We start from the raw sequence: 8,052 nt of genomic DNA on the forward strand, positions 1-8,052 counted from the left end.
TAGCCGGCCATAGTGGCATGTGCTTGTAGTCCCAGCTATTTGGGGGGCTGAGGCAGATGGGTCACTTGAGCCCAGGAAGTGGAGGTTGCACTTAGCCAAGATCATGACACTGCCCTTCAGCCTGGGAGATACAGTAAAACCCTGTCTTTTAAAAAAAAAGTTTTGGTTAATGACCATGTATTTGTGGATTTTTTTCACCTATTATTGATTTTTAGATTTATTCCACTGTGGTCAGAAAAGATACTTTGTATGATTTCAAACTTTTAAAATTTATTTGGACTTGATTTGTATTCTAACATATGGTATATTTTGGAGAATGTTCCATGTACATTTGAGAAGAATGTATATTCTGCTGTTACTGGGTGGAGTGTTCTATATATGTCTTTAGGTCTAGTTGGTTTATGGTGTTGTTCAAGCTTTCTATATCTTTAATGATCTTCTGCCTAGATTTTCTATCCATTATTAAAAGTGGGATGTTGGCTAGGTATAGTGGCTTATACCTAGTAATCCCACCACTTTGGGAAGCTGAGGCAGGAGGATCATTTGAGGCCAGGAGTTTGAGACTAGCCTGGGCAACATAGCAAGACTCCATTTCTGGAAAAAAAAATTAAAAAAAATAAAGCCAGGTGGTGGTATGCATGTGTATTCCTAGTTACCCAGGAGGCTGAGGCAAGGGGATTGCTTAAGCCCAGGGGTTGGAAGCTGTACTATGGTCACACCATAGTATTCTACCCTGGACAACAGAGCAAGACCCTGTGTCTAAAAATAAAACACAACAAAAAGTGGGACATTGAAGTCTACAGCTATTATTGTAGAATGATTTCTCCCTTCACTTCTTTCAATATTTGCTTCATATATTTAGAACTCTGATGTTTGGTGAATACATGCTTATAACTACATAATTGTATATAATACATATGCTTATAATTATATAATCTTGGTGAATCAACTTATCATTTATTGATGTATAACATCCTTGTCCCTCGTAATAGTTTTTGGCATAAAGCCTGTTTTGTCCAATATTAGTATAGCAACCCCGGCTCCCTTTTGGGAACTATCTGCGTGGAATCTTTTTCTATCCTTTCACTTCCAGCCTATCTGTTGTTTGAATTTAAAGTGTGTTTCTTGTAGACAGCATATAGTTGGTTCATGTTTTTAAAAACCCATTTTGTCATTCTCTGTCTTGATTGGAAAGTTTCATCTATTTACATTTAAAGTAATTACTGATAAGAAAAGACTTTGCCACTTTGCTATTTGTTTTCTATATATCTTTTTTGTCCCTTGTTTTCCTTTTGTATTTTGTTGATTTTCAGTAGTGAACCATTTTGATTCCCTTTTCATTTCCTTTGTGTATAGTCTGCTGGTATTTTCTTTGTGAAGAAGACTACAGTAAAATCAAATTTTACTGTGGGGCTCACATTTCCCATCAGTATTTGTCTGCTAGGGCTGCCATAACAAAGCACTATAGACTGGGTGGTTTAAGCAACAGAAAATTTATTTTCTCACTATTCTGGAAGCTACAAGTTGGAGACCAAAGTGTCAGTAGAGTTGTTTCTTTCAGCACTTTAAAATATGTTGGCCGGGCGCGGTGGCTCAAGCCTGTAATCCCAGCACTTTGGGAGGCCGAGACGGGCGGATCACGAGGTCAGAAGATCGAGACCATCCTGGCTAACACGGTGAAACCCCGTCTCTACTAAAAATACAAAAACTAGCCGGGCGAGGTGGCGGGCCCCTGTAGTCCCAGCTACTCCGGAGGCTGAGGCAGGAGAATGGCGTAAACTCGGGAGGCGGAGCTTGCAGTGAGCTGAGATCCGGCCACTGCACTCCAGTCCGGGCGACAGAGCGAGACTCCGCCTAAAAAAAAAAAAAAAAAAAAAAATAATAATAATAATAATAAAATATGTCATCCATCATCCTGTTGCCTCTGGAATCCATGATATCTGATGAGAAATTGGAAGTAATCTTATTGAGGATAATTTGTACATGATAAGGTGCTTCTTGGTGCTTTCAAGGTTGTCTTTGGCTTTCAACAATTTGACTATGATGTGTTTCAGTGTGGGTCTCTTTTTTATCTTACTTGAAATTTGGTGAGCCTCTTGGTTTTGCAGATTCATGTCTTTTATCAAATCCAACCCAGGGCTTTTTAATTTCTCTGTTTTTATTTTTATTTTTATTTTTATGTTATTTTCAGTTGAAAATCTCTAGGGGTTTCTTTGAGGTTTGGGGCCCTATTGTCAGAGGCATGTGAACCAGAGCAATTCCATCTTAAATAGGAGCTGGGCAAAATGAAGTTGAAACCTACTGGACTGCATTCCCAGATGGTTAAGGCATTTTAAGTCACAAGGTGAGACAGGAGGTCAGCACAAAATACAGGTTTCAAAGACCTTGCTGATAAAACAGTTTGCAGTAAAGGAGCTGGCCAAAACCCACCAAAACCAAAATAGCAATGAGAGTGACCTCTGGTTGTCCTCAGTGCTATACTCTACCAGTACCATGACAGTTTACAAATGCCATGGCAACATCAGGAAGTTACCCTATATGGTCTAAAAAGGGGAGGCATGAATAATCCACCACTTGTTTAGTGTATCATCAAGAAATAACCATTAAAAAAGGGACAACCAGCAGCCCTTGGGGCTGGTCTATCTATGGAGTAGTCATTCTTTTATTCCTTTACTTTCTTAATAAATTTGCTTTCACTTTGTACTGTGGACTCGCTCTGAATTCTTTCTTGTGTGAGATCCAAACCCTCTCTTGGGGTCTGGATTGGGACCCCTTTCCTGTAACATATTTTTCTGTCCTGTAACACTATGGTTTAAATATTTTAAATACAAATTAAACATAATCAGTACTTTTGTAGAAGAAGTTAAACACTTTTTTTCATTTCTTATGAATAATCAGAGGGTTGTAATCTGGGTTAGCTCATAATATATATTTTTTTTCATTCTGTATGTTCATTATTGCAAACCATTTCTCATTGGAGGAAGGATGCGACTAGTTTTTTGGGGTTCTGGCTTGCAGGGTTCAGTGTTTCTTTGGGTTGATGGAACCCTTGTGTGATATTGTGAAATACATATATTTGGTCTTCATTCCTGTTTCTTGACATAACTTGTAAAACACTTGGAATCTCTGGAGTTATGAGTGTCTTTTTCTATGCTAATGAGATGACTGGTGGCTGGGGCCCTTGTAGCTTCTGAATGGGGGCTGGTTACAGGAAAGACCAAGGCATGATTCGAAGGTTGAGGCTTTTAGCTCCACCCAGCAACCTGCAGGGAGACGAGAGAAGCTGAAGGTTAAGCTGAACCCCAGTGACCAATGATTTAATCAGTCATCCCTATGTAGAGCTCCCAAACAGCTGGATGCTCCTTATCAGGCTGAGGAAGTTCCCTTTTATTTTTATCATGAAAGCGTTAAATTTTGTCAAATGCCTTTATTCTTTCTGTTGAGATAACCATGTGGTTTTGTTCTTTATCAATGTGGTGTATTACATTGATTGATTATTGTATGCTTAGCTGATCTTGCATTCCTAAGTTCCACCTGGCTGTGATGTACAATCATTTTTACATGTTGCTGCATTCAGTTTGCTACTATATTATAGAGGACTTTTATGTTCACATTAATAAGAAAGATATTGGTCGGTAGTTTTCTTGTGACATTTTTGTCTGATTTTGGTATCAGGGTAATACTGGCCTCACAAAATGAGTTGGAAGGTGTTTCCTCCTCTTCTGTTTTTAGGGAGATGTTGAGAAGGATTGGTGTTCTTTGTTAAAATGTTTAATAAAATTCAGTGGTGAAGCCACCTGGTCCTGGGCTTTACTTTATGGGAAATTTTTATACTACTAATTCCATCTTCACTTGTTATAGGTCTATTCAAGTTTAACATTTCTTATTGAGTCCTTTTCATTAATTTGCATCTTTCTAGGAATTTCTATGTTACCTGGGTTATCTAATATTTAGCATACAATTATTTATAGTATTCTCTTGTAATCCTTTTTATTTCTGTAAAGTTGGTAGTAATGTCCTCTCTTTCATTCATGCTTTTAGCAATTTGAGTCTTCTCTCTTTTTTATTAGTCTAGCCTCTTTTCTATTAGTCAAAAATGGGGCCTTTCAGGTGGGGTTTCAGGCTTTGGTGAAATGGGGGTGGGAGGAAATGGGAAGGGTGACTTGTGAAAATACCTAATTGCAGGGCCTATTTTGCAAAGAAGATATTCGTTAAGCCACGCTTCTCAGACATGGGTGTGCAGGGGCATGAGGTGCTGTGTTTCTGGCCGGTTCCTGGAGGCACCAAAGCTGCTGGTCTGCAGACTGTTAAGTGAGGGGCTGGAGGACTTTGCTTTCTTTTCTTTTTTTTTTTTTTGAGACAGAGTCTTGCTCTGCCACCCAGGCTGGAGTGCAGTGGCCGGATCTCAGCTCACTACAAGCTCCGCCTCCCGGGTTTACGCCATTCTCCTGCCTCAGCTTCCGGAGTAGCTGGGACTACAGGCGCCCGCTTCGTCGCCCGGCTAATTTTTTGTATTTTTAAGTAGAGACAGGGTTTCACCGTATTACCAGGATGGTCTTGATCTCCTGACCTCGTGATCCACCCGTCTCGGCCTCCCAAAGTGCTGGGATTACAGGCTTGAGCCACCGCGCCCGGCCCCGACTTTGCTTTCTTATTCATGGGCTTGTTTCCTTTGTGACTTGAGATCATCTAAGTGGAGTAAACAAGCATGTAACTCTATATACAAGATAGTTCTTAACTTTTTAAAATTTCCTCTTTTTATAGCAGGGTGAGACAAATTGTTCAAAAGTTTATTCAGCTTCTTCCTGAGCTTGCTATGAACTGATGACTACTAATTCCTTTCCTCATTGTTTCTGATCCTATTCCTTGGGGGAAAGGCTTCCTTATGACATAGAAGCCCGTTCTTCCAATCCAGTTATTTCTTTGAAGAAGATGGGGGAGCAAAACTGCTTCCTACTTTTCTTTGACCTTTTCCTGAGGCTCAGCTAAAATAAGGTGGGCAGACAAACCTTGGTCTTTTTCCAGGTTGGTAACTTTTGCCTCTATTTAAAATTTCATTTTTCTGCCTAAGTCCCTGAGGGACACACTAGCTGGCACACTCACCTTGTCCTTGCAAGTGGAAGACGGAATCTCTGGATGAGGGTGTGGGCCAGGAGGTGGGAAGTCTGGACACTGTTGCTCTGTTCCTTTCCAGCCCCACGTGGCCCTGGGGGTCCTGGACCTCCTCCAGGGCTGCCACGTGGACTCTGACAGCCCAGGGTACAGTTGTGCTGTGTGACTCTCCCCTTCTTCCTCTCCATCCTTGATTATTTCAAGGCCTGTGTCGAGCCAGACACAGCACAGACCCCACGGGCACCCTACAGTCCACTTCCAGTGGGCTCTGCTCCCTGGATGTCCACAGGCCCTGATACTCATTATGTCCAAATCCAAGTGGTTGTCTTCCCTGGAAAGTCTGATTCTGTCTCTAGCATTTCCTAGTTATGTGACTCACACTGCCTTCTCAGTCATTCTGATTTTATTTAATCAATTTATTGATTTTGAGACAGAATCTCGCTCTATTGCCCAGGCTGGAGTGCAGTGGCGCAATCTCGGCTCACTACAACCTCTGCCTCCCGGGTTCAAATGATTTTCCTGCCTCAGCCTCCCGAGTAGCTGGGACTACAGGCATGTGCCACCACACCTGGCTAATTTTTGGTATTTTTAGTAGAGACAGGGTTTCACCATATTAGCCAGGATGGTATTGATCTCCTGACCTCGTGATCTGACCGCCTCGGCCTCCCAAAATGTTGGGATTACAGGTGTGAGCCACCACGCGTGACCATCATTCTGATTTCAAACCTTAGAACAGGCTGCGTGCAGTGGCTCATGCCTGTAATCCCAGCACTTTGGGAGGCTGAGGCGGGTGGATCACCTGAGGTCAGGAGTTCGAGATTAGCCTGACCAATATGGTGAAAACCCATCTCTATTAAAAATACAACAATTAGCCAGGTGTGGTGGTGTGTGCCTGTAATCCCAGCTACTCGGGAGGCTGAGACAGAATTGCTTGAACTCAGGAAGCAGAGGTTGCCGTGAGCCGAGATCATGTCACTGCACTTCAGCCTGGGCAACAGAGCAAGACTCCACCCACCCACTCAAACAAACAAACAAAAAACCTTAGAACAGACTGCAAAAGTAATCAAATGGATTAAAGTTTGGGAAAGGCAGAACAGCACAAGGTAGGAAATAAATCACCTATAATTCCAGCCTCGAGAGAACCACTGAAAATGCCTGAGGGTATTTCCTTCCACTTCTTTTACTAATCACATATTGCTTCACCTTCCATGCTTCAGAAGCAGTATGTGATTAGGGAAAAAAAGTGGAAGGAAATATGTGTTCAGTGTGTTTTCAGTGAATAACACAGCCTTGACGTTTGTCCATTTCACTGGTTTTTCTAAATCATTATTTTTAGTGGCTGCAAAAAGCACCCCTTTTGGAAATCATCCTGAGTTTTTCTTCTTAACCATACTGAGTCTTTCTTCACCTATTGCTGGGTACTGTGGTTGTTTCCAGTTTCTCAACCTGATTCAACACTGCTGCGAGCAGCACGCATACATCTGTGCTGTCATCCCCACCCTGCAGTTTGTCACTTGAATTACTGTTGGGCTCCAACTGATGTCGCACCTCCTTCCCCTCCCAAGCAAGCCCAAGCCTGGAGCAGATTATTTTCTTTTACAATAGGTGAAATCAGCAGGTTTTTCTTATATTAACTTTGGGTTTTATGTCATGCCTTTTCTACTCTGAGATGATAAAGATATTTTCTTCGTGGTTTCTTCTCATATTTTGATGTTTAATCTTTCACTTTTAAAGCATTGGCACATTAAGAATTTATTTCTGACCAGGCGCAGTGGCTCACTTCTGTAATCCCAGCACTTTGGAAGACTGAGGCAGGTAGATCACTTGAGACCAGGAGTTCGAAACCAGCCTGAGCAACGTGGTGAAACCCTGTCTCTATAAAATACAAAAAAATGAGCCAGGTGTGGTGGTGTTCACTTGTAATCTCAACTACTTGGGAAGCTGAGATGGGAGGATGGCTTGAGCCCCAGGTCAAGGCTGCAGTGAGCTGTGATTGTGCCACTGCACTTCAGCCTGAGCAACAGAGCAAGACCCTGTCTCAAAAAACAAATTTTACTTCCTAGACACCTACCCAGTCATCCTAACACCATTTATTGAGTAATCCATCTTTTTTTCAGTGATGTGAAATATCACTGAATATCAGTGTGTTGATCACATATTGATTTCCTGTGTGTTTTGATTTCTGTGCTCTGTTCAGTTTCACTTTTTCGTCTAAAAAAGTCAGTGCCTCACAGTTTTAATCATGGCAGCTTTATGATATATTTTCATATCTTAGGGCCAGTCCTTTCTTTTTACTCTTTGTATGAGTTCATTCTCACACCGTTATAAAGAACTACACGAGACTGGGTAATTTATAAAGAAAAGAGGTTTAATTGACTCACAGTTCTGCAGGCTTAACAGGAAGCAGGAGTGGGAGGCGTCAGGAAACTTAAAATCATGGTGGAAGGTGAAGGGGAAGCAAGCACATCTTACCATAGCGGAGCAGGGGAGAGAGAGTAAAGGGAGAAATGCCACACACTTTTCCACCGTCGGATCTTGTGACAACTCACTATACGAGAACAGCAAGGGAGAAATCCACCCCATGATCCGATTACCTCCCACCAGGCCCCTCCCCTGACACATGGGGATTACAATCCAACATGAGATTTGGGTGGGAACACAGAGCCAAACCATATCACTCTTCATTTCTAGAATTTTCTTAGCTCTCCTTCTCTGAACTGTTTCAACTCACAACACTTCTGGTGTGAGTTTCTTTCCTCACATCAACCAATTTTCCAACTTCTTTGGATACCAACTGAATGTCCCAAATTCTATTCAGTTCTGAGTCTATCTGGAGTTAGTGCAGACTGTTAAGTGAAGGGTTCAGTTCTACAAGTCTGTCTTCACTTCAGGTGCCAATTGCAAGTTTGGGTCTCCCAAACTTTTTTTTTTTTTTTTTTT

The sequence above is a fragment of the Colobus angolensis genome, unplaced genomic scaffold (assembly GCF_000951035.1).
Source record: "Colobus angolensis palliatus isolate OR3802 unplaced genomic scaffold, Cang.pa_1.0 Scaffold534, whole genome shotgun sequence".
NCBI classification, from domain to species: domain Eukaryota; kingdom Metazoa; phylum Chordata; class Mammalia; order Primates; family Cercopithecidae; genus Colobus; species Colobus angolensis.